Raw genomic sequence first — 27595 nt, 5'->3', positions numbered from 1 at the left:
TAATTACAAATTATGACGCAACGTGTTCTATATTCCTTAGGGTTTCAAAAAGGGTAAATTACTGAATGATTTTCATTTTGATTATATTTTTAAAAGTAACTTCTTGAAATCACTCGTTTCGGTTATTTACAGCACGTTTAAGTTAGCATTAGAACTAGTTACCTTTGCCTAAAAGCATAAAACTGTAGCTAAGTGAAAAATTTCAGCATATCCGTCTTCTGAAATCTGTTTCAGCACACAATAAGGATGACGTCGTGCAATAAAACGCAGTAGTGCAGTGTAAACAGTGGGCGGAAGCGGGAGCGGGGGCGGGGGCAGATTGCATCAGTATGCACTTAGACGGAAACCGGACGGGGAAAATCTTTCACGTAAAAATTCACAACGTCCCTGAACAAACAGAGCTTAAATCTCTTGGAGCGTAGCAACAGAGAATGTTCAGAAACTGTTGAAATGGTTATTGAAGAATTTTTAGTGTTTTAGTTTCTTTAATTGTTTTTGTATTATTTTATACGTGTGATTTTTTTTATTGTAAATTTTTATGCCAACAATTTTATCTCCTTTTCTAAAATGCGTAATTCAAGACGTTAATATTTTCGTTTACCTTTTTAATGTTTCAAGACAAAACATCTGTGGTACTTTTTCTTGTTAAGTCTTCCCGTTATTCTTTTCGTTACATAAATAAAACTTAATTAGATTAAAATAAATTGTACAAAATAAACAACTTCCCGTACATAAGATCCTCTTCACACAGACATGATGCGTTACCGACCACATATCATATGATCGTGATCGCAGCTAATTGCCCGCCGAGCGGCCGCGCGGTCACGACGGCCAATACCACGCATTAATCAATTTACCAGTGGTTCTCAAACTTAAGTGGATTTTACCAAACAAAAACTAACAATAGAATAAAAGTCAGCCATCTTAAGATAGCTGAAGTAAGGACACACGCTCTTCAGTAGCTGTCCATAGACTGTTAGCCTAATTTATCTTTTGTGTCAAAGTGGACTCATTTTTCACTCACGACCCACCAGTTTGGGAACTCCTGCATTATATTCTATTGATAAACAATTGCTCTAACTTAAATGAGGGGTCAAGAGTGTACGTCTAATATCCAACTATTCACTGACAAAACAATTCAAACTCTATCTCTTTCTGGTTACGGTTCAAAATCAACATCAAAAGTTGCAGCATCTGAAGATTTGATTGTCCTTTTTTCAATAATCAAGGAATAAGAGAATGAACTGACAACTGCAAGCAATTAGGTTTAGTTTTCATTGTTCGAATGTTTGAAGCTAAGACAGCTGTCGGCGATGCTTTGTCGCGCACCGACAAAGGCAGCACGTGGGAATGCGCGCGTGCGCGTGCGTTTGTCTTCTTGCAGCTATTAGTATAATGCATACGATAATCGATTGTTATTGAATCTACTTATCGAAAATCAATCTTTCTAAATTATTAGAATAAATATGACTGTTCATATATACTAATATTATAAAGAGGAAAGATTTGTATTTTTGTATGTATTCGATTCACGTAAAAATTACTGGGCCTTTTTTAATAATTCTTTCACTGTTAAAAAGTTATTATACGTATTCACATGTCTTTATTTAAATTAAGATACGTCCATGAAATAAAGCTTATTTGTACAATATATTATACGTCTTTCTATGAATATTTTCTACAAAGTGCTAAATCAATCATCAGGTTGACTTTCAGCGCGCCAATGTTTGCACAACCTTTGCACTTTATTGCATGATATCGTCCATTATGTTTATAGGGAGTAGTCAGGAAGGAATTTATCGACACTTTTCAGGTGTGTAAACTTTTATAGGTTATAAACAATTTTATGTAATACCATGTTTTATTATGAAAAGCTAATATCATAGAAGCGAAAGTTTAAATGGATGTATATTTGTAAGAGTTTGTAGCCTAAATGACTGAACGGATTTCGATGCAATTTGGTATAGATGTAGAGGATAGCCTGGAAGAACACATGGGCTAGTTTATTTTTTAATCCCACGCGAACGGAGTTGCGAGCAAAAGCTAGTATTAAAAATGAAAAAGTTTATGTACGTTTGTTAGAGTTTGTAGCCTAAACTACTGAACGGATTTTGATGAACGGCATAGATGTAGAGGATAGTCTGAAAGAACCCATAGGCTTGGTTTTATTAGTTTCTAATTCCAAGCGTACGCAGTCGCGGGTGAAAGTTCTTGTCATAATTAGGAAAATCATTTTTTTTTTACTTTATTGCTAAAACTTATGGCATTGTTATTGTTAAAACTCATTTTAATTATAGGTTAGTTTTCAAATACCATAGTGTTCTTCGTATTTCTAAATTTTCAGTATCAGTTTATTATAGATCTTATTTACAATTGGCGAGTTTAAACCATGATTTATTACAATTTGTATTCCTAGAATTATTAGTGTATATGTCAGATTAAACAAGAGCCGGCGATGTTATCATTATGGTATTTATATCGTTAATAGGATCGACTCATTTGGGCATGACTTGCGATATTTACCTTCATGTGGGGTCCGACGTTCAAATTAATCGTAATTAGCGAATGTGGTTCTGTTGTTGAGATCTATCATATTATTTAATACTAGCTTTCGCGGGCGACTCTGTTCGCTCGAAATTAAAAAAAAGCGGGTAATGTGTTCTTACAGACTATCCTACAAATCTATACAAAATTTCATCGAAATCTGTTCAGCCGTTTAGGCTACAAACTCTAACATCCATCCATCCATCTAAACTTTTACATTTATAATATTAGTAAGATAATAAATGCGGAAGTTATGAAGTTAGAGGATATGCTTAAGAAAGAAGTGGATTCAGATATGACGGCTGATAAAGATGTATGAAAGAGCAGCACATACTGTGCCGACCCTCCGTAAGGGATAAGGGCAAGTGGATGATGATAAATGCGGAAGTTTAGATGGATGGAAAGATCTTTGTTAGAGCTTGTAGCCTAAACGGCTGATCGGATTTCGATAAAACTTCGCATAGATGTAGAGGATAGTCTGGTAGAACACATAAGGTACTTGCATTTGTTTATTTGTTAGTTGCGCTCGGACGGAGTCGCGGGTGAAAGCTAGTATACATATAATAAAATTGGAGTGTCTGTAATATCAAAAGTAATATTCCTGATTTCGGGAAGATGATGTATTTGCATTACTGATAACGAAAATCACATTAAAATTGTTTTGTCCGTCCGTAAGCCGCGTTTATTCCAGGTAAATGTAACATTGATAAATTCTATTACGAATGTAATCATCTATTTCACGCGTTTGATAGGATTTAAGTATAAAAGGTGCCTTCACCGTCGGCACATCTGTCTTACCATAGAGCAGTAATAGAAGAAAGTTAGAGGCGGTACTGATAGACGAAATTACCGTGCTGGGGACATAACGTGTCATTGTGTAAATTATTAGATATCAATGTAATGCATTGCTGTTCGTTGATGTGCCGCGTACCTTATTGTTACTGTAACGTCGATTGTGTTTTTATTGTTTTGAATACGAATCGATTCTACGAGTATATGTTAAAAACTTACGTCTTATGTAAATTTTAATTGTATGGCCTCCGTGGAGTTATAGAGGTAAGGTCTGTTGTGCTGATTTAATTATTCATTACAGCATTAGCTGTTGCTCGCGACTTCGTCCGTATGCTGTTTAAAAGAGTAAAATCATGGCCTATGTAATTCAGCGATAACATAGCTTTTAAATGGTGAAAGAATTTTTAAAATCGGCTCCTTACTTTTTGACTTATTTTAATAGATACAAAAATCCTAAAATACAAATCTTTCCTCTTTATAATATTAGTATAGACTAGTTGTTGCTCGCGACTCCGTACACTTGAAATTTAAAAATACAGCCTATGTTACTCAGACATAATAAAGCTATTTATTGATTAAAAATTTTACAAATCGTCCTAGTGATTTTTAATTATTTCAATACATACAAAAATACAAATCTGTCCTCTTTATAATTTTAGTAGAGAGATAAGGTACGCTTTCATATTATAAATATTCAGAAGTCAGATACCTCAGAGACTGGTCTGGTAATAAGATCCTAAACAGCCTCATTGTTTCGTGACATGTGTGGGATGTAAAGTGTGCTGGGAAATGTATGTCACATTTCTTGGCAAGCTTTTGCAACTGCCATAGTTATTACTACGAATATTTAGACATTGTTAAACTTAAATAAACCTCTCTCGTTGCAAATACCACAATTACGAAGTATGATAATAGAATTCTTCACTGAGGTGCATTGTCCGAAATTAAAATTTTATTTGACCGTGATATTTGATTTGATTATTTGTAAAAAAGATTGACACGAATAACACTCAAAGTTTTTCATTCAGTTTCATGTAAAAATTGGAATCATGTGTCAGCTCAAATCTCGGTAACATAAAAACTTCAAAAAATAATATGTTCCCTTCCCATCAGAGCCCAAAACCTCTACAACATAGACCCTTGATAACTTAAAACCTCTATAACTTAAAATATATTGTATTTACCTTGGACTTTAACTTATCGAGGTTCTACTGTATTTTAAAGTATAATTATGAATTTAAATTGGACATATAAAGTAGAGAACTCTTTATAAAAGTTAAACCATGTTTAAACTAATTAATTTCTGCAAAACATAAGTTTCAGGATTGTCCAATAAAATGATTAAAACATGGTTACCGTACAAGTGAACTTCAGTTTAAAAAGTTTCAAATGTTGTTCCGATACGAAATTGGAAATTAAACAATGCAGTGTTTCGATGGATCGGGAATTCCACGAGGGCAATTAAAAGTTTACCGAACGCGTCGCATTTCGACTGACGGTAATTCAAAGTGTTATGCGGCAAAGTTTGAATTGTTAAACAATAACAATTATACGTTTAACATATTGTACCCTGAAAATACACAAGATTGATATTAATTTGCTTTTTTACCCTTCATTTTTTTAAATTTAAATTTGACGTGACAATGGTAAATTATAAACACACCTTTGACTAAACTATTGCACGACTGTTGTGCGACTGTCGATTGTTTTTCAGCCACTTATACTATTTAATTGCACAACTAAAAATCGAGTAGAGTGCGCACATCTATATTAACTCATAGAAAACCAAACAGTTACGACTTAGGGGCCTTCAAGAAAAGATCGTATTCCTCCCTTAAAGGCCGGCAACGCATCTGCAGTTCCCTTGGCGTTGCGGATGTTCATGGGCGTCGGATCACTTGATACCAAGCGATTCGCTGCTCGTTTGCCCGCTTTTTTGTATAAAAAAAAAAAGAAAAGCGAGATTAAACAGTTGTGCCAAAGTTAAGTTTCAGATTTACTCAAGCACTGATTTTCAAATTATTATAGTATACTGTTTTGTTTGACGCTTTTGTGTATGTTTCAAATATTTAACCAATACCTTGATCAAACAAATTTGTCGGGCTCTCAACCCGATCGTTCGTAACCATCCGACTGAACGTAACACGTAAACATTACGTACGAATGTTGGCCGAAAGCAATAAAAATGCTGACGTTCTGACGTTTCAATTTCCCTCCATTTTTGATCGAGCACTGCTTTTGCAATTTGCTTTACTCTGTCAGCATTTTTATTTATCTGTATTCCGGCATTATTTGTTTGTGTTGTTTGGTAAAACGTCTATGTAGTGTTGCCCTTTATTTTTAAAATTTACAAAAATTTGGCCAATTTCACCTATATTTAGTACTTAACTCCCGCTTTACGGTAGTTAAAAAAAATCATAGTATACATTTAACTAGTCTTAATCTACACTTAGTTATAGATAACATCGATTGTAACTATGTAACGATTATAGTATTCTAGTAGTAGTAACTATAGTTATTTTGATATAAAACCATTCTGAGTAGAGTAATTTAATTTCAATTACACTCTTATTAAGAGTCTTGATGTTTAAAACTTGTCATCAAAATCTATTATGACATTAAAACCAAGAAACATTTTTTCATAAACAATTTTACAGAGGAAATTCGTTGTCAGTAAAAACATACTATAAAACAATCCTGTATATACAAGCGCTTATAAGTTCTCTAAAATTACTAATTAAACCCAGTTCCACTAAGTGTTCACAGAACTAACATTAAGATTTAAGTAAGGGACAGTGAAAGTAAAATCACTTCGTAATTACAGACTGACAAATGCCCGGGTATTAGGAACACATGTGCCACAAGTTCCGGGCACGGGAATGGCCGGGATAGCTCGGGATAGGGGGTTGCCTCCACATTAGGATAATTTAACTCATGGATAGTTTTGGATATGGATAAGACGACTGCTTTAGTTAAACTTAGTACTTTGAAATATGAGAATACCACCTTTCGCCTGCGGATCCATCCGTTCAGAATTAAAAAAAAAAAAAAAAGTATGTAACCTATGTGTTCTTCCAGACTATGCTCTATCTATGCCAAATTTTATCAAGATCCGTTCAGCAGTATACACTACAAACTAACAAATATCCATCCACCCAAATATACGCATTTATAATATTAGTAAGATAGATTAATAAAAAATTAAGTTGTTAAATCTTCACTATCATAGCTTACATTACGCATAGGTACAGTCAGAGATTTTGGTGGTATTCGTATTAAAAGTTACATTAGTTTTAATGTTGTACGCTTTAAGAGAACGCCATCTATACTAACATTATGAAGAGGAAAGATTTGTATTATTGTATGTATTGAAATAACTTAAAAACTAACGGGACGATTTTAAAAATTCTTTCAACGCAAAAAACGTAATTTATCTGTGAGTAACATAGGCTATGTTTTTTGATATTTTTAAACTTCACGCGAACGAAGTCGCGAGCAACTGCTAGTCTTTAATAAAAAGGTCAGTTACATAGTTAATTTCTTATTATTATTGTCCTGTTTACGTAACTGCTGAATAATTAAATTTGTAAGTAAAGGTGGATTTAACTGCAAGAAACAAAGCATATTTTGTAACTGGAACACCGTAGATTTTCGCGATTGTACTTAATATTTTTCGAATTAATTTCTGTTAATTAATTTCATTTATGTTATACTTTGACACACGTATATTTAAGTATGTTGGTCTATCTTCTATCGTATGTAATACGTATTAACGTTCGAAAATATATCAGTTACTTAAATGGACTCACTAAAAGCGTTATAATTTAATATTACGCTTGGAAAGCCATAACATAAACATCAGATTATTCTGTCATTACGAGCATAATGCAACATTGTATAATTTCTCCTCGCACATATTCCCACATCAGCTTTACCACAGTAAACATAATAGATACCGTATCAAATCGAATCAATTCCACGTCCAGATAAATGGACCTCTTGAAAATTTAAATTGGTAGAATTATAAACAAGATTACAACGGGTTGGTAACAGTTGGAAAGGTCAGATTAGATTGGTTATCTGCTGATTTGCTTTTGCCACATAGGATAGTGTGTGCGAGGCTTTAGCCCACGCATCGCCCACGGCTGGGCCATGCTTGGGCTTGTGACGTATTGTGCTTGTAGGCTGTTAGGTGATGAGACTCCAACTGATTTAGGTCTTACCTTTAAGATTATCTAGGTTCGTTAAGCGTACGATCTACTTCGACCAAAAGGGGTAACGTTTGTGTACCAAGAATATTTAAAGTACTATGTTAGTTGTTTGGCGGAAAAAAATATAAACGTTAAAAGAAATATGCACTGCGTTTATTATCGTATAAAGCTCTTAAAGCAATTCTCTATAAGCTACTAGATATCGAATGAGAATTAAAAAAATAGTAGTCTATCCAGACTATGTTCTATATCTGTGCTAAATTTCGGCGACATCCTTTAAAATATCTGGAGACAATACATATTGTTAGTTTCAACTCTCTTCAGTTTTCAATAAGATATTCGCATAGTTAATTCCATCCTTAGAGAACATATGGTACTTTAAAGTAACTGGAGTATTACAACTATGTAATAATTTGATGATATTTATGTGGGACCATTAAATTTTCAATAAAGGCAGACGGGCCACATATTCTGGCGTATTCTGCACCATTATAATTTTGATACGGGTAAGGGATCGGCCACTGCGAATTAACTTATCACAGCGGTACCGCATCTGCATACCTTAAACATTTATGTCAAAGGGACGGATTTAGAATCGTATTCTCAGCTTTATCTGATACTAGCTGTGCTCGCGAATTTTTGAAATCGACCCAGTAGTTTTAGAATTCAATACATTTAAATATACAAGTCTTTCCCCTTTATATTATTAGTATAGATGAAAATAACTTAAAAAAATTACCGCAATTGAATAATAACTATACGTATTTACCTATTATTATATTATGAAATATCGATATGCAGATAAAGTTTTATCTTTCAAAGGAATGATGCATTTGTGATCAAATTTTTTTCTAAATTATTGTATTCATTAAAATAACTCCGATTAAGCAACATTTATTGATTCTTTAAAACAATGACAAAAAATATTTTATTGACACTCCTTAAGTAAATTGGAATAAGTTAAAATTATAATTTCAGTCCGTCCCTGTAGCCACCCTGGGTTCGGACACGGGGGGACTAAGACACATATCTCAGACAGGGATGCAAGAAATGCCCACACCCCAATATGTAGATTTGTACCTCCAACTAATACTGGTCATTATTTAACTACGATTGAATCATTTTGATATTAAATGATTTGAAGATGTCAATTTTAAAATGTTACACATACGTACGTAGAAAATTTCCTTGTATGTTTAAAAATGTTTATGACATCGCAATGTTTTTATCTCTTTTTTAAATCCTTTTAAATCGACTCGCCGACTTGTATTATATATTTTTTAACATGCTTAAGAGGAAGTACTTTATCAACCATGTCGATAAGTATTCATTACTCAAATATTGGAAAATAACTTTGATAAAATAAATAGACAAACGTTGACATTTGTAAATTATATTTATTATACAAAAGTATCAAAACTAAGAAGTCGTGGATAGACCACTGGGTCCAGCATACCTCCACCCAATCAGCACGTTGCGAATGTTTTGTCTGAGGGATATTAGCAAGTGTGCCATGTGACAGCGCCGCGTCTTGCCCGAGCCGGCGTGGATATCCCTCATTGCGGCCGACGTGTTTCTATTGAGACAACCCTTTTAGACAAAGAGACAGCTTGGCGTGTGCATGTGTTATTTCCAATAATTTCCGAAGTCATTTAGTAGGTAGTATGTTATATATATGCATGAAAAGTGTGGTGGAAATGCAATATGTTAATTCATTTGAATTCGTTATTTATTAATTTAAGCGATGGTAAAAATTACTGATCTGTCATTCTTTCCTCTTCGTCTATCACAAATAAGATAATACTCTGTGCCTTAGTTTTATAGTTCCGAGGGTTGATAATTATTTATTTACTGAAACGACTTTATTTTCAATTAAAAGAGTTTTCCAAAATATAATGTTAGTTATGACAAATGTTTTCATACCGTTAGCTCCTAGACTCAAGTCCTAGTCTCAAGATACCGTCCTTAGGGTTGTCGGACACAGATGCCAATAATATAATAAAATGAACAGTGCGAATGTCGTATGAGTCTGAGGGAATTATTAATGCAGGGTTGCACTCGGCATGGGGGGGGGGATTGAATGTCGGCTTATTTAAATAGTTTCTCCAGACCGTGGTTAATATTGGACTTCTTAAGATATTGATTAAGCTCGACCGTTCGCTGTGAAATTAGACTAAGAGCTAATTGAATGTATACATATAATTTGGGTTCATATGGTGTGTGAATTTTTTCCTGCTTTTTATTTCTTTAAAAAAATAATCTTTAAAAACTATGTTTTATTTTTGTGAAGAATAACTATTACATATTCCTTTTTTTTAGGAAATAGTTGTAATTCTACAATATTCTATGAAAATAGTGTTTGCTTTAGTTTAGTGTGAATTAAAAATGGCATACTTTTGACAACCCTTACCCTTCCATCGCAGAAGGAGCCGGACAATGAAATATTCTCTCATTAGCTCGCCTACTGATTAATTGGCCTTCTTAGTACAAGAGGAGTGGCCATACTAACAGCGGAAAATCAACAATTCAGGTCTTACTAATATAATGAATGTGGAAACGCCGTCGGAAACCTGAAAACAAAAAGAAACATTAAAAAAAATTAAAAACATAACATGAAAGAATAAAAGGAAAAGAGGTATACACAAACAAAATGCCGCAAGATAAAAGCACAAACTAAGTCAAATCGGTAATAAAGCCCAAACAAAAGTTCTTGCTATGCAAGAAGAAAAGAGACGGCGAAAAAAAAAAATATAATGAATGTTAAATTTTAAATGGATAGATGGGTGGATGCATGTTAGTAGGTCTCTCCTGTGTGCCTTAACTGATGAATTTTGGATTTGAGATTGATGAAATTAAAACGTAAAAGTCTGGAAGAACACATAGGCTATTTTTTTATTCAGCGTAGACGGAATCGCGGGAAACAGCTAGTTTAAATGTAATCAGTAAATGTTAAATCATGGAATATTATTCGAGGAAGAATAATGTAATAAAAAAAATGTTTTTTTTCTCAAGTAAGTAGGTCTTACATTTTATTGATTGACCTAAGACATACAATAGTCTTATAAAGATCTCTTCAATCAAAATACATGAGAATAAGAAATTCAAAAGCTAAAATTATATTTTTTGTGTAAGCTTCTCAAATCGCTTCTAGTGTGACCATACCTTACAAGAATAACCCATTCTATTGTCTATATGGTAGATTATAATATGTTTTGTCGGTAGCCTTGTTTGAGATATCGGCGTCTTTACAAGCTAGATAAATGGTGGTAAGGTATGCGTATGCACAATGGGTTCAACTTTACGAATATGTACTACCTAGACTAAGTAAGTTTATAAATTAATACAATGAATGGAATTTCCACTCTTAAATTGAGATTGGTAGGCTCAAAATATAAACATTTAAAACACACATAAATGTCTAAATTTTTATTTGTTAAAATAGTAAAGGGAAGCCTATTTTTTTTTTTGTCCAAAAATGTGTTAAATCACGAGTAAAAAAAGAAAAGGACGTAAAGGGTGAGTGGATTTGACCGGGTATGGGATGCAAAGGAAGGGTAAATATAGACTTTCTGTGCGTAGACAACTACAGACACTTGCTTAATCACCTTAGAATGTAAAAAATTCTCTTTTTAAAAACAAATGTGAGGACGGACTTTTTTAATCACTTGGCGCCATATTTAAAATTTAAATTCTCACCTCTTTTATTTCGTGATAAAATGTTACCAAAAATCATCGAAGTATATTTTCATTAATACACAAATTATAATAATTTCCGTACCGTTCGGATTCACACGAACATAATTGTCGAATGCAGATGTCGTCAGCCGGGCGAGATTAATCTTAACGAGGGATACACTATACTTATGCTAACAATGTTGCGGCTCAAGTCATAAGCGATTACAGTACTTACGCTCTTATACATCGTGGTATATTATTTTAACTATGTATTCTATATTTCAGTAACAAAAGCGACAAGAAAAAGTATTTTCAGTCGCGGTTTTATGTTAAAGCAATATATAAAACACAATAAAAACCGTCACCGGCTCTATACATGTCCGCATAAACGTAAAATTCAGTTACCATAACGTTGTACGAAAATGTTGTTTCAGAAATAGAATAATTAAGACGACAAAGTTTTGTACAACAATTAGAATACATTTGAATTCTAATAAATCTAAACGTTTTCGCTTATAACTTGGACGTAATCCTAACGATCCGTGCATTACACACGTAGGCTTCGATCTCGACAGATCACGTGATCGGGTTTAATCCTTAGGAACACGGGCACACACGGACGCTGTAATCTAGGGATAAGTCTGCAAACATTGGTTCGGTTGGATATTCGAATTTACTACCCACTGTATATTGTGGTATTTGAATTTAGATGACAGGTGTCTATTACTTTCTAGAAATATGCAATTATGAGCAAGTTATGAATAACTTCTTTCGATATACGTAGGGACAAACTGCTTATTAATAGTATTACAGCTACTTTATGATTGGTCCAATAAATAATATAACAATATCATAGAAAACCAGCACGAAATATAAGTAAACCATACAGCTATTTTTCTCATTCTTTTGTTTCACGTTATACAATCTTGCAGGAAATTTTACAAAATGGTGTATTACACTAATTCACTGCTACATAAAATAACATATAGAAGAAGTAATATTACTTATCACATATACTTTCAGCACCTATAATCTATACAATTATAATAAAGCGTAAACACACACTTCTTTGTTACCTAAAATGTCAGCAATTACAGCATATTTTTGAATAATTCTTCCTATAGTAAAAAACCCTACACTTACGTCATGCTTTAGGCTAAACATTTTCACGCTATTAAGCTTAGGGGGTTAATAAATTGAAAAAAACCTTCATGTAGCTGCCAATATCAAGGAAGCAAATTTATCATCGTTGTCATTTGGGCATTAGCAGTTGAGAATTAGACAAATGTAAACAATAAAATAAAGTTTTTATAATATCAAGCGGGTGATGCCGCACGGTAACAGCTAGTTATAGATAACATACGATTAACCAATGCAAATGTGACTATATGGAATATTAATTGAACCCAAAACATATTAATTTTAAACCCCCACGTCCGTATTCACAATCAGAACCGGCGAAGTTATGGGCCTGCCCGCAGATAGTTTGGGCAGAGGTCATGAGTTGTGCAAATTGTCGCTAGATTATCATACATTTACATATCACACGATGCCTTAAAATGTACCAGGGAAATAGAAACTCTCCTGCAGTTATATTTCTTTGATAACTATTCAGATATTCCGGTTGGACGTTAATTTTGTTTATGCTTCCATATGTTCAAAGGTTCTAAGGTAACTTTTTCTGTAGATTTCATAAACGGAAATCTGTTTGACACTTTTAGTGATGTTTAAAACCGGTGTACTCAGAGTTGTCAAATTATCTTCATTAGAGCGGACGCAAACGGTTGACTAAACTATCACACGCTGTTATGCGATTGTCGATTGTTTCGCAGCCAATTCATCTGTTTAGTTTCACCTCCATAAAAGCTCATAGGAATTAAAGTGCGACTAAACAGTTGTGCGATAGTTTAGTTTCAGGTGTAAGTACGCTCTTAGTGTAGACATAGTATGAGAAATCTACTTAAAGGACACCCTATACGAGTTTTTGGTAACCTTGTAGGTAGTTCAGGGAAAGTTCTTAGTGGTTTAGACTTTTTTCCTCTTCCCCATTTATCATATTGATTTTATCTATCCATTAACAATTCTAACACCCTCATATATTCTATCAAGCAAAGCCTGAGGCGAGTAATCAATATAACCACATAGTGATTGAAACTGGCGAGAAATTCTATACATCAATATGAATTACAAAAAAAGTATCAACATACAAACTGAACCTGTCAATGTAAATTAACACTTATGACATTACATTATAGGTCAATTTCGCATGAATATAAAACAGCAAGGACAGACCAATGATACAGATAAGTCGGTACGTATCCGTCGGCGATCGGATTCATATCCGAATTAATAATCTCGATGCAATATGGTAACAACTCGTTACGTATGATACTGTTACATGGAGCTATAAATTAATAGAGGCGTCATATTTTTATATAACGTCAATCAACTTACATTCTACTTTCTAATAAGCGTATGTGCTTATAATTATAAATATTTTTTGAATTAAATTGCAAAAAATCTTGTGTAGATTCAATATTAATTATGGAGTAAAGTTTTGAAGTTGTAAATTATTTTTAAATAATAAATTAAAATATCACATTCTATTTTTCGTAGCTCAATTGTAATATTAGACGGATTCAATTTCCGCATCAGCGTGTTTTGATATTAAATCTCGGGCCCTAATTTGATATAAATGTGTGATATTTAAGAATTGAGTACATCTAAAATCTTTAGGGTTGTGGTTTATTTTGAAAAAGACTACTCAAACGCATTTTAATTTTTTTTGTGTAATAGTCACTTAAAACTTTGAATATAAATCTATATTGTATTTATTACTTGATAAAGAATGAAGAATTGTTTTTCCAAAATTTTTAATAGATAAAAAAACATTAGCCATGTTTTTTTTAATATCGAAAACAAATACATTTCCTAAAAGTAGGTGTACTGCGAATATTAAATCTAAACCAATTTGTAAGCAACAATTTACCAAATCAATTCCAAATAAAGTTGGGACGTCTAACTTCACATGTTGTAGTCAGTTTGGCAACTTTTAATCTCCCCAACCCGGACAGTCTGCAGGGAGCTTTAGTTTCTACATCATTATAGCATGCAGATAGCTCTCGAGATAGCAAGTTGATCGTTTGAGCCGAGTTCAGAATAAGGCCGGCGTAGAACGTCGCAAATCTCACGTATTTGATCGCCCGTTACCCGCCACACCGACTATTGTTACATGTGCTAATGATAAATACTAAGAGTTGATATTACCACCAAGACAAAATATTTAGTAAAGTTTTATTACAGTTTAAGTTGTTTATACCTCCTCTTACTTATTTTTGGGTTTGTATGGGTTGGGATGGATGTTTGTAGTCTAAGCTGAACGGATATCGATGAGATTTGGCAAAGATGGAGAGGATAGTTGGGAAGAATACAGGCTACTTACATTTTTTAATTCCACACGGAAGGAGTCGCGGGCGAAAGCTAGTTTAATCATAATCTTGATATAATTTAACCAATCCCCTGTATCCTTTATTTATCGCTAGAACATTAGTTACTACTTTTGTGACAATACATTTTTTCATGTTTTATTATCCTTTGCTCTAATTACAAGATCTACATTTATGGATAGTATGACAAAAACATACGAAACGGCCATTAAACTAAAATTTAAAATAGTTATCCTCAAAACATAATTCTTAGTCTACCTCTATTTGTCCATATTAGCAGAGTTTAGAGAAGTATAAGAGAAGAATAATAAATAGTAGTAAATTATTCGTTCAAATGCAGCTCTAGTAGTATACATAGAGTGGATCACATGATGTGTACAAATCAAACCGGCGGGTGTATCAGCCAATCAACAATTTCAAGATGTTTGCTCGTCGGCCTGTACGTGCGTCTTGCTGCTACGGTATGTGAACATTGTACGATTGCAGCTACACCAGTCATCTCGGCTATTTTACTCAAATATCTCACTACGGACGTTTGGCGTTTCCCTGTTATAATTGAGATATAGGCTAGGACGACTGTTCGCTTGGATTGCGAGAATTGTTTAGAATATATGCAAGTTAAATTGCTTGTAAATGAAAATACTTTGTTTAATTTTTGACCGACTTCCCAAAAGAAGGATGTACTCAATTCGTCTGTATGTTTTTTTTAACACTTTAAATTATTGCTATAGATGCTAATAACATTTATTCTTTGCTTAGCGGCTTCAATCAAAGGTTTCAATTTAACGTCAACTTGCCCTTGTCTTTAAAGAGGGTTGGCACAATATGTGCTACTCTTTCGTGCATCTCTATTAGCCGTTATATCTGAATCCACTCTCTTCATACGCATATCCTTTTACACACAATCCATCAATACTTTCTTCTGTATTCCTCGACCTTTGTAGCCATCCAATCTTTTTTAATACATTCTTATTTATAAGATCATGAATTTTAATATAACCTATTTATGAGAACAATGTTTTTTTAGTTAAATGCATTCAGAAACTTAGTATAATAGGTTTGAACAACAGTGAAATTCGATATCAGGCATGAATTGGAATTTCCAAGGCAATACGAGATGCAATATGGTTTGCGCGATGCCTCATACATGTTAAAGTTTCGTGAGGGATCAACGTGATATAGCTAGACTAATAGGAATATAATGATACCATACAAACCAGTGTAAATAGAACTATAAAGGTGATTATACATAAACTTATTGTTATACAATTAAGTATACTTTGTAAGGCCAGGATCACACATGAAAACTCTCGTGATATTTGATTTTGTTCTTCTTGCAAATAATTTTTTTGTGTCAAGATTTGTACGGTAATTGACAGTGATATATTGTCTCTTACGATCTGGTTGACATTTTACTGCCACGTGTGAATGCATTATGAAAGTAGCTGACATGACATACATTTTACTGGCATCCTTAACGACGATGGATACTGACCGTAAAATAAACAAAACAATGCGGAGTTTTTAAAAAATAAGTGAAATGTTTTGTACAGTGTTTTGTTTTTATTACTTGGTACAAGCACGAACGATATAGATTGCACTGTAATGTGCAAGTATATTGCGTTAATGCAATTTAATCTGGCCGCACGCATCACGAGCGCGCCCACGCGTGTCTCTACACACGAGCTATAATGCCAGTCACACACAGATGCTTCATAATATAAAAGGAGATAACGGATAAGAAAACCTAACTAATAAAGATAGTACAAATGAAGATTGAAAAGGTTACTTCCTTCTAAGGAATAATAAAACTAATAATGTATACAATATTTACTTATATAATACGAAATTCGTTTTTTTATTTATATAATATAATTTTATTTATATTATATAATTCGTATTATTTATTTATATAATACGAAAGCTACACTATCATCATCCACTTGCCCTTGTCCCTATGGAGGGTCGGCACAGTATATACTGATCTTCCATACATCTCTATCAGCCGTCATATCTGAATCCACTCCTTTCTTAAGCATATCCTCTTTCACACAATCCATCCATACTTTCTTCTGTCTTCCTCTACATTTGTAGCCATTCACATCTGAAAGCTACACTATAAGTAGCTGAATTAGTTATATCTGAAGTAAAAGCTAGAAGAAATCTTAATCATAATCTATTTCAAACAAGACAGTTTTAATAAAACTGCGTCAAAATATATCTATGAGACAAAAAAGACATTGAAAAAAAAAATCAAAACAGGTTTCAATATTTTCGCTTGCGATGGTATACAAGCTTTAAACAAGAACGTACGTGCTAAAGTAATTTAAACAAATGGCCGTACGACAGTGTGTGAGAAAGCAGAGATAATCAACTTCACTTTGGATATAGTCTACTAAAGTGTTAGTACATTAAAGTATTTATAATAACTTAAACAACAAACTAAGTTAACAAATATTTAATTTAGTACATACATGAAGACACGATTTGTCTTACAATGCTTTTCGTTATTGAGTACCTTGCTTAACATGATAAGCAATATTTGTTATTTTTAGAAACGACTCGCTTGTGTAGAAAAAGGCTTTTACAAATCTTTCTTGATTAGAATTACCTATTGAAAAGAAGTAGATAGGTACGGGCAGACATACATCGTGCAACATTTTATCTATACTATAAGGGGTAAATATTTTGGATAAAAACCCTAATGTGGGAAAGAGACCATAAGTTGCTGCCAACATCAAGGAAGCAAGATTGTCATCATGTCATGTCATTTTGACATTTGTAATTTGACAAATGTAAACAATAAGATAAAGTTTTTATAATTTTATGTGGATGAAGCCGCATGGGAACAGCTAGTATTATATATTCTAAACTTCAAACTAATAATAGCTTCCATCAGAATTAACAGAATCGAGAAACATTTGAATGTTTTTTCTATATAAAAACACTAGCTTTCGCTGCGACTTCCAAGTAAGTAGCCTAAGTTTCAGACTATCCTCTCCATGTCTGACGAATTTCATCGAAATTTAGGTTACAAACTCTAACAGACCTCCCATCGTAACTTTCGTATTAATATTAGTCAGATTCTAGTTTAATTATCTACGTACATAAATTATTTATAGTAACTAAATTAATTAGCGAACATTCAATTCTATGGCACTTGTTGGCCTACTAGCGAGATATAAAGCCGGTTACACACGCACGGTAGTTGTAATTCGGTACGGTCAGACCTGGAAGCTAGATTAGGACTGCGAGCGTCGTAATTAACTCTAGCAGGCCGCTCGCATGTCCTAAGTATAGTTTATTTGACGTAAGTACAATCACGATCAAAATGTTTACATTTAATTAAATTATACAAATAGTTAAGTAGTAATAAAATCAGTCATTGGTCGTGTTTGTATTCTTTTAAGAAACGCAATTAATTAAACAGGAAACAAATGCAATAATTCTGTATATAACTATAATTTTACTGAGTTAGAAGTACTCGTACAATTATTATAAGTTTTGTGTATGTTTTGTTTTGTATTTTCCTATGTTATTGGGTAATTATGTTAGTTGTTTTATATTATAGTTATAAAAATATATTAATAAATAAATGTTCAGGAGTCTTTTATTACATTTTTAACAACCTTATTGCGGCAAGCAAAATATTAAATATAGTAAATATAGTAAATTCTTCAACTGGTGCGCCGGCGGGTCAAAATGCGCCCCCAATGACATCTCCGCCAATGCGTGGAAAGTCTTTCTAGACCCACCAGCACGAGGATAGATTAAATTGGTATAACTTTATGGAAACATAATGTATACATTTTATGTATTATTAACACCTGTGATAATCGAGTTGCACTAGACAGAGGGACATAGTTTTGTTTGTCCGCACAAGCTTAAGTACCGCGTCAGGTCGACATCGGCCTGTTACGAAATGAACGTGTAATTGCTTTAAACCAATTGTAGTAACGGTCATATTTTATTTATAGTAACAAAATACAATTATAATAAATGTGAGGCACTTCTGTTTGTGATATTACATGCTTCAGTCAGGAAACTATCACGTTAAGAAGTGAGCACGCATGGCACGATTGTTATTATTGCTCATTGGGTACAGTTACCGACGCCCTCTCATCATCCCGGGTGTGTTATCCTGGTAATTAGGTCGAGAGAATATTACTAACATAAAATTCAATCACATAACTGTACCTTCTTTATAAAATTAAAATTAACTTTCTAATAACTGTGATGTGTTAAAATCAATAAAACAACGTAAAAACCTAATAAGACTTATGTTGCTTGCGACTATGTCCGTGCAGTATTCAAGAAAACATACGAAATAAAAAACAAAAAACTACGCATCTCTCGGAAACCTATTTTCGGGATCAAAGTAGACTATGTGTTTATCCAGACTATGCTCTACATTTATGCCAAATTTCGAAATCTGTCAAGCAGTTTAGAGTACAAACATCCATCCATCCATCTAAATAATCATTATTATAATATTAAGCAAGATGTTACAGTCTCTTACTTCCAATAATAATAAGAAGGATGTCTTTATAAAATCCCAACTCTACATAAACATAAAAAAATTAAACCACGTTAATATGGGACCACATTAAAAATAGATGTTCGTAAAATGTACACCGCTAGCGAAGGCGGGTTGCAATTTTGTTTTGTGGATTTCCTTCGTTTTTCGCTCGGGGCTTCGACGCGGTCGCTTCCTCTAGCGTCGCGACTCAAGTTAACGACAGTGGAATAGACTATGAATAAATATCAACATAGATAAATGTACGTTGTAGAGTATTCCTTAATATTTTGTAAGCACTAAAGCAGATTCTACTTTGTTTTTAACTATCATTGGCTTTAAAAAGACAGTACTCCTACAAAGAGATTGATGGATTACGTGAAAGGGACATAACCAAGAAGGGGGTTCGGTATATATGAATCAATGTTTAGGGTACCCATAAATAAAGTCTAAATAGTTTGTCCTTTTATTACGTGTTCTCGCCTTTCACCAGGAGTGATGACTTAGATGACGGATGATAGAGTTATTTGAAGGACTAAAGTATATGCCGACCCTACGGGAGTAGGATAAGGTGGTGATGATGATTGACTTTAAAGAAACTATAGTTTTAAGTAACTTTAGTAATATTCTTGCAAGCATATTTCTATTACACATGTTAACGAAATTGAAAGTTAAGATTCATGTTTGTCAGAATTTTTAGTCTAAACTGCTAAACGAATCTTAATGTAATTTGGCATAGTTGTAGAAGATAGACTGGAAGAATACTTCTTTTGTTATTTTTTAATTCCACGCTGAGTCGCGGGCAACAGCTAGTATGAAATATACGCAAAATGTGACGGTTGATCAGGTTTACTTAGATTAGGTTTTCATATTTCTAATGTACAAAATTTCAAACTATCAAGATTTTGTTATACTTGGATACTTATCTAAATTACTAGAACACATGTGACGTATAAGTATTTTATTACTATTTTGTCTTTGATGAGAGCTATTACGTAATAAAATCATAATTAAAAAAATGCAACATATTTATTTGAACAGAATGAAAGTTGAGGCATCGCTTCACAACTTAGATATAGCAAATTTTCATTTACTCGCAGTTTTGAGTTATGAATTTTTAATGAGATCGCGAGAGAGATTAAGAGTCAGAAAGTCATTTCCCGGTAAAGGAGAGGAGCACAAAAAAAGGATTGCTCCAGTGGTTGCGTTTGTTAGAGTGGGGCCAGGGAGAACGCTGAAATATCAAAGCGCGAGTGCACATCATTTGTCTGCGATTTTAATTTTGTTTCTGCGGTTTTTTGTTGTTTTATTAGTTCCCCGCCCGTTTCCTGGCCCCGTTGTTCGTTGTAGCTATCTCTCGAGGGCAATCCACATCGTTTCGGTTTCGGGTGGTGTGCCGCTTAACCAAATTCTATTTTTTATTCTTTTTGGCGCGTGTTTTTTGCTATTATTTTGGTTCTCGTTATGATTTCAGCTGGCGGGACGTCTGTGCCAGCTCGAGCGTTGTTATAGTTCTGATTGCGATAGAAAATTGCATGTAGTGCGGGCGAATTTTTTTTTTACTCTTTTTCTCTTTGTGTGCTGCAAAAACATGCCAGTATGATTCCATTTTTTCACAATTTAATGACAAAGTCGTCTTTTTTTATTTTTCGGCAATAATAGTTCATCTCTTTCGACTAAGTATTTACCACGTTTTATTTATGATGCTTATTTCGAGTAATGAGTTTTGCGACAGTACTTTTGACTTTTAAGAACCCGCGGAATATTATATCTATACTTTTGAATATTTACTACAGAGATATTTAATGTAGACTTGTATGGGATACATTGCGTCATTGAGGCAGCCCGAGCAAAGCCGGGTGCGTCTCTAGAGCAGCGTGGGCGCGTGTCCCGCGCCCCGGCGGTGGAGATTAAGTGCGTAAACCGTTTATAAATTAGAGCCTAACCCACGTCCATGTGTTGCGATACTAGGATTTACTTGTTTGCTAAATTACGATTTATACGTCGAACGGTACGCTTAAGGACACAGCATTAATGTTGCCATTAAGTAAATATAATACCGGACATTGTATTTTATATGGAAGGATTTAAATTCACCTTCTAAAACCTAGACATTTTTATTGTTAATCTACTTACGTAGAGATATGTTATCAATTCCAATAGAAATAGCAGATCTAATTAACTTTAAAAAAAATAAATTTGCTCACAGCCAGTTAAATCTCAGACACATACTTAGACCAAACTAATTTGCAACGGCTTCGAGAATGTTTTTAACCCTTCACAGAATATGTAAGAGTGGCATCCAGACTTAATACTGGAATAAAATGACGCAATATGCGCTTACATTAAAATGTATATGCATTTTAATTACAAGCTCTCCGTACTCATCTTACTAATCTCGTAATAGCTGTGTAAAAAGAAAAGGAGGCGTAGTAATTTTTTAACCCCTATCAGACGTATAAAGCTCGCTGAAGATTAATTAAGTGTAGAAGCTTTTGTTCATAGTCAAGTTTTTTAATATGACCGGTGCGCGGCTGCTGTATGAAAGCTTGAATGGATTATAAGTGTCGTACATGAGACTTAAATGAATAGCTGGCTCTGAGCCATCCGTCATGTGAACGAAGATTTGTATGGATAAGACATTCATTTTTTATAGTTATAATGGATCCGTATATAGAGATAAATTATTATTGCTTCTGTAATAATCAGATTTTATGTGGAACGATATTTTTTAATTTATTTTTTCTTCTTAGTTAACAAGTGTAATACCAGAAGGTAAACAAGACGTGTAATAGTTGAGCAAGGTCTGCAGAATTTTAAGGTAATACAAGGTTTTTCTATCTTTTTGATATAAAAATCAAGTTATGCGAATGTAAATTAGTGGAAAGGAATAATTCGTTTCAAAATAAACATTAACTATTACTGAATTGTTAAACTAATTACAAATTATTAAGAAATTGTTTTAAAATGGCATATCCATGTTAAACTGTCGCTGTAAACAACACATTTCGCTGTTCCCTTGGAGTGCACGCGAGCAGCCTTCCATAATGTATTGCTGAAAGCCCCCCATGTGTAGACTCGTTAATGAATCATCGCGGAATCGCATAAAATGATAATGATAAACGTATAAAGGGCGATCACGCACGCTTTCGAACGCACTTGAATTTTTATTGCGAGATGCAATTATAAGGCGTGTTGGCATGCAAATATAATGAATTTGAACATTGAATTTGTTCAATTATATAACTTTTTACTTTAGTTTAGTTTACGTTTAGTCTAAATTGCATTTATAATAGACAAAAATCATGGTAGAGTATTTAATTTAATATTTCTGCGGATTACAAGAAACAAGGGAAGTAATAAATTTTCACAGATTTTTTGGCATACATTGATTTTTAATGTCAAGATTTGTAACAAAAAATCGTATTTCTTTGTAGTTCCTGTACGTTATTGTTGACGAAATAAAAAAAAATCGACAAAAAATATTTTTTTGCAAAAAAGTATTCCTTATTATTACGGACAGTCCGTAATTTATTTCAATGTTAACCGTTCGCAAAACACACGTCAGTTATATAATAAAATATTAATACGGTAATGCGCATGCAGTTGATGGTAGACTATCATTAGTCGGTTAACATAACTAGGTATGAATTACGCCCACGTAAATTTTTATATTGTAAAAAGCTGGATTATCAATACATCGTTCTATAATTTTGAACAACTACGTTTTTACAATGCCATGTTAACTGTTTTTTTACACAGTATTAAAATATGATTCTTATTAATTCATTACAGACCTTAAGAGGGGCGCACACCTTTGACTAAAATATCGCACAACCGTTCTACGACTGTCGATTGTTTCGCAGTCAATTCAACTGTTTAGTTGCACAACTAAAAATCGAGTAGTGTGCACACCTTCAAATAAGATCATAGGAATCAAAGCAAGACTAAACGGTTGTGCGATAGTTTAGTCAATCGGGTGCGCTCGCTCTTGAGGTTAACCACATTTTGGTTTAATTGAGGACTGTTCGCTCTTAGTAATCCTATATTCTAAATTTGAAAATCGAAATTGGCAGACGTGTGTCTGCAGGGACACCCGTCTGTCGAGCACAGATTATACAAGTCAGAGATGTTCGAATATTTCATATTAAACCTATTTGAATGTACATTTGGTATAATTTAATTCTTGGCTTTTGAATTATAATTAATTGCTTTTTGAGATGCTTCGATTTTACGACACGTAAGAAGTAATTATGATAGAAGATTAATTTAAAGGTAAACAGAGTAACATAGTCTTTTTTTTCCAATTTCACGCAGCCGAAGTCACGAGCAACAGCTAGTAACAAATAATCGTATAGTTTCAAAGTAGTTAAAGAAACTACAAAACAAAGATAGTTAATAATTGTTTATGTTCTGTTTCAAATATCAATATTTAATAATGACGAATTATATGTTCTCTGTCACCTTTGTAGTGGTATGGCTTCGTGAGTTTTGTTTTAAAATAAAACTTGCAAATTTTGTACAGAGTGTACAAAGTTCACCGCCAATCAATTCTCTGTCAAGAGAATATGCGCGCTCATTTCGGCCGATACTCCTCGCTAACGAGCTTAGTTCGAAATTTAAAAGCGTCTCTTTTATGTTATAAAGCATGGTTACAGACGGATTAAGATAGGGTTGCCTTGTAATATGATATATTAATGGTTTTTTTTTAAATATATTTCATAAAAATACACAAAAATGTATTTTGCATTTGTTTTTATTTTATATTACTTTAATTATTTGTTAAAAACAATACTTTTAAATGCATTTTGTTAAGATATCTTCGTTTCTACCAATGTCAAAAACTATTAAATCGAAACAGTCCTGTCGACGGATAATCTAGTGTGTGTTTTTTTTGTATATTTTTCAAGTGCTTGTAAGGGTTGTAATGTTTTGAATAGATTAAATGATTATTATTATTATTTGTACATTATCTTTATTTACTTGCTAGCTTTCGCCCGCGACGCTGTTCGCATGGCAATTAAAAAAACAAAAGAAAGTAGCCTGTGTGCCAGACTATGCTCTATATCTGTACCAAATTTTATCGAGATCCGTTCAGCCGTTTAGGCTATAAAATCTAACAAACATCCATCCATCTAAACTTTCGCATTTGATATTAGTAAGATATATTTACTTAGCCGAAAACATGTTGCTGATAAATGTATACTCAAATGTTGTGTAACAAAGATTTATTGAATGGTATAAGGAATTACTTATCATTCAATTCAATATGAAACATAAATAGGCACTGATTGCATTAACATAGACACCTATCCAATTCTGTGAATGTAGGTCGAGATATGGCCGTTAGATGGCGCCCGAAGTAGCCGCCATATTAAGTATATTGCTACCCGCTGTTTCAATTTTCGAACACGATTCGTATTAAGAATGCGTCCACAATCTCTTAATCGAATGAATATTGGACACGCCTCTGACCTTTACGAATTAGAACATAGATCTTGTACAAATGAAATTTGCAACCAACTTTTAAAGTTAAAATAAATAATATAACAATTTAAATACAATAAATGAAATGACGTATATAACACTAAGTTACATGCAACTTTGTCCCTGTGATTAAATTAAATTTTAAAAAATGTAACGTATTAGCTTTCGTCCGCGGCTCGGTCCATGCGAAATTAAAAAAAAAAGTTAATAGCCTATGTGCTCTTTAAACTATCCTCTACATCTATACCACATTTTATCGAAATCCGTTCAGCCGTTTAGGCTACAGACTTTAACAAACATCCATCTAAACTTTCGAATTTACAATATTAAGTACAATAGTATGATTACTATGATATTACCTAGTTGTAATGTAGCTTTTTAATTATGAAATAATGTATAAGGCTAAGTAGTTTTTGAGTTATATCACAACATACAACAATAAAAAAATCCTCTTTATACTCTATACTATTATAATAAAGCGTAAACACACACTTCTTTGTTGCCTAAGATGTCAGCAATTACAGCATATTTTTGAATAATTCTTTTTTTTTAATAAAAAGCCTTGCACTTACGTCACGCTTTAGGCCATACATTTTCACGCCATTAAACTTCGGTGGTAAATATTTTGGATAGAAACCCTAATGTGGGAAAGAGACCATAAGTTGCTGCAAACATCAAGGAAGCAAGATTGTCAAGGTTTGTCATGTCATGTCATTTTGACATTTGCTATTGATAATTTGACAAATGTAAACAATAAAATGAAATTTTCATAAATTCATGCAGATGAAGCCGCAAGGGAACAGCTAGTATTAGTATAAAAAAAACAACATTTAATTCAAGAAAATGTTTTATTTAACAAATCCACCCCTCACATGAAGTATTCTTGTTAGCGATAATGATATTAAAATATTAAAATAAATTACACATCTCGAAAACTCACAATTAAGGATAAACCACACGTCAGCTGAAAGGAGTCCAATCGTGTTCAGTGGATATTGAAACATCATACATCGGCGGGCGACGAATGACGTCATTAATCGAACTCCTCCAATTAATATCGACTCGCTCATCCCGTTAAGGTCATCACATTTGATGCTGTAGTTAAAATTATATAACATAATTAATACATAATCTAATCGTAAATGAGCTGTATTTTCTTACATACTAAATTTTAAACATAAAAAATCAATTTTTTTAGTTATGTTTTTTGATTTTCTGCAACATAAGTAGCGTAAGATAAGTATAGTACAAGAAATATTCGCTTGTCAGTTAGGATTAAATATTGTACAGAAATTAAACTAACACATAACGCAACAAAAATTTAATAACACTTTACTTATAATTAAGAAAAGATTTCCATTCACAATTACTTTCTAAAACAAATAAAAAAAAGTAATTAAAAAATCATACAGACGAATTGAGTACCTCCTTCTATAGGAAGTCGGTCAATAAAATGACATGGGTCTAAACCGTATGCATTAATCGAATTAAACCAAATCAAATCTATAATCCTATGAAAATCTCGATTCTCGCATGAACGTGTCGACCCTCATTAGTAATATGGGACCACACTTCGCCACTCATTACGAGATCCGACACTTATTAGATGATCCGAAACATCATTACTGCTTCAGTAATTAAACATTATTGAGTAGTCATTAAAATAAAAAAAAATACACGCAATTGAGGCGCTCTACTATTGGAATTGCAAACTGTAAAGTTGGTGACACACTTGTTACTATAGTATAATATTTTTCTTATTATATTAAAACACTAGCTTTCGCCCGCGACTCTGTCCGCGTGGAATTAAAATAAAACAAAAGCAAGTAGCCTATTTGTTCTTCCACACTATCATCTACATATATTCCAAATTTCAACGAGATCCGATTAGCAATTTAGGCTACAAACTCTAACAAACATCCATCGAAAATTTAGCATCTATGATATTAGTAAATGCGAAAGTTTAGATGGATGGATGTTTGTTAGAGTTTGTAGCCTAAACGGTTTAAGAGATTTCAATGAAATTTGGTATATTTGTAGAGAATAGTCTGGAAGAACACATAGGCTACTCATTTTTGTTTTTTTTTATTACACGCTGACGGACTCGCGGGTGAAAGCTAGTAAAACATTTAAACTTGAATTGTACTAGTTAGACAATAAATATATGTATAACATACATTTTATAACTAAGTTAAAAGTTTTCCCATACAGACAATTGGTATATCGCACGATCAACTTAATCTAATGGCTATAAAACTACGAGGGTGAAGTTTCCATATCACGTCGTTAAGTGATATAAGTTATACCAAGTTATAGCACTAAATTTAATACGAGTTGGTCCATTTTGTCATGTTGGATCGTGGATATAAGGGAACATTGGTTTCACAGAAAAGTCGATGTTTGAAAAATTTGAAATTAAGAAAACGTCGTGAAAATTACTATTTTTTTTAACTTAATTGCTTCTCAATTTCTCCAAAACTGAAAACACAACATCCTTATCATATTGTATTTGTTTATGTATTTTACAATTAATGTAAATATTTTTCTATCGTATTACTCAATTTTACTTTTTAGTTTTTACTATTATTGTAAATGCGAAAGTTTAGATGGATGGATGTTTGTTAAAGTTTGTAGCCTAAACTGCTGAACGGATCTCGATGAAATATGGCATTGATGAGCTACTGTTTTTTTATTCCACACGGACGGAGTCGCGGGCGTAAGCTAGTATACTAATAAGTTTTTCTAAAATACGTCTGCCTACTACGTAATTTAAATATTATTTAAAAGCATAATCTAAGAAACGTCTCAAGGAGTTCCGCAGTAAAATTATACTCTCCAGTATGAAAAATCTAGGAAACAAATAAAGAGAAAAGCCATAACCCCGTGAATAGAAAACAAAAACAATTCACTGAGTGCACCCATAC

Source organism: Papilio polytes, unplaced genomic scaffold, assembly GCF_000836215.1.
Source record: "Papilio polytes unplaced genomic scaffold, Ppol_1.0 DF824191.1, whole genome shotgun sequence".
NCBI classification, from domain to species: Eukaryota; Metazoa; Arthropoda; class Insecta; order Lepidoptera; family Papilionidae; genus Papilio; species Papilio polytes.
Note: the sequence above shows the minus strand (reverse complement) of the source record.